Raw genomic sequence first — 502 nt, 5'->3', positions numbered from 1 at the left:
GTAGAGGTCAGAGGGCAGCTTTAGGAGGTGGTTCTTTCCTCCTACCATGAGTTCCAGGGACTCAGCTCACTAGACATGAGTCAAGAGCATCTCCCACTCACTGGTCCCCTTTCTGACTTTTTTTTTTTTTTTTTTTTTTGACAGGGCCTTCCTATGTATTCAACATTAGCCTCAAACTCACTATGCAGCACTGATTGGCCTTGAACTCATGACCTCCAACCTCAGCCTCCTATGTGCTATGAGTACAGACATGTACCACCACGCCTGGCTCATTTAATTTTAATGCAGTATTATACCATCGGTTTTGAATTTGTCTAACTACACACTGACTCATTTAATCTTCATATCTGCTGAGGTAAGAGTTTTTTATTACAACTGTAATGAGTGATTTAATTACATAGATAGAATATAGTACATATTACATAGATCTTGAATCATTTCATTTATATTTATTTATTGATGTGTGTGTGTGCGTGCATGCACCATGTGCATGAGCCAGAAC

This window comes from Acomys russatus, chromosome 13, assembly GCF_903995435.1.
Source record: "Acomys russatus chromosome 13, mAcoRus1.1, whole genome shotgun sequence".
NCBI classification, from domain to species: domain Eukaryota; kingdom Metazoa; phylum Chordata; class Mammalia; order Rodentia; family Muridae; genus Acomys; species Acomys russatus.
Note: the sequence above shows the minus strand (reverse complement) of the source record.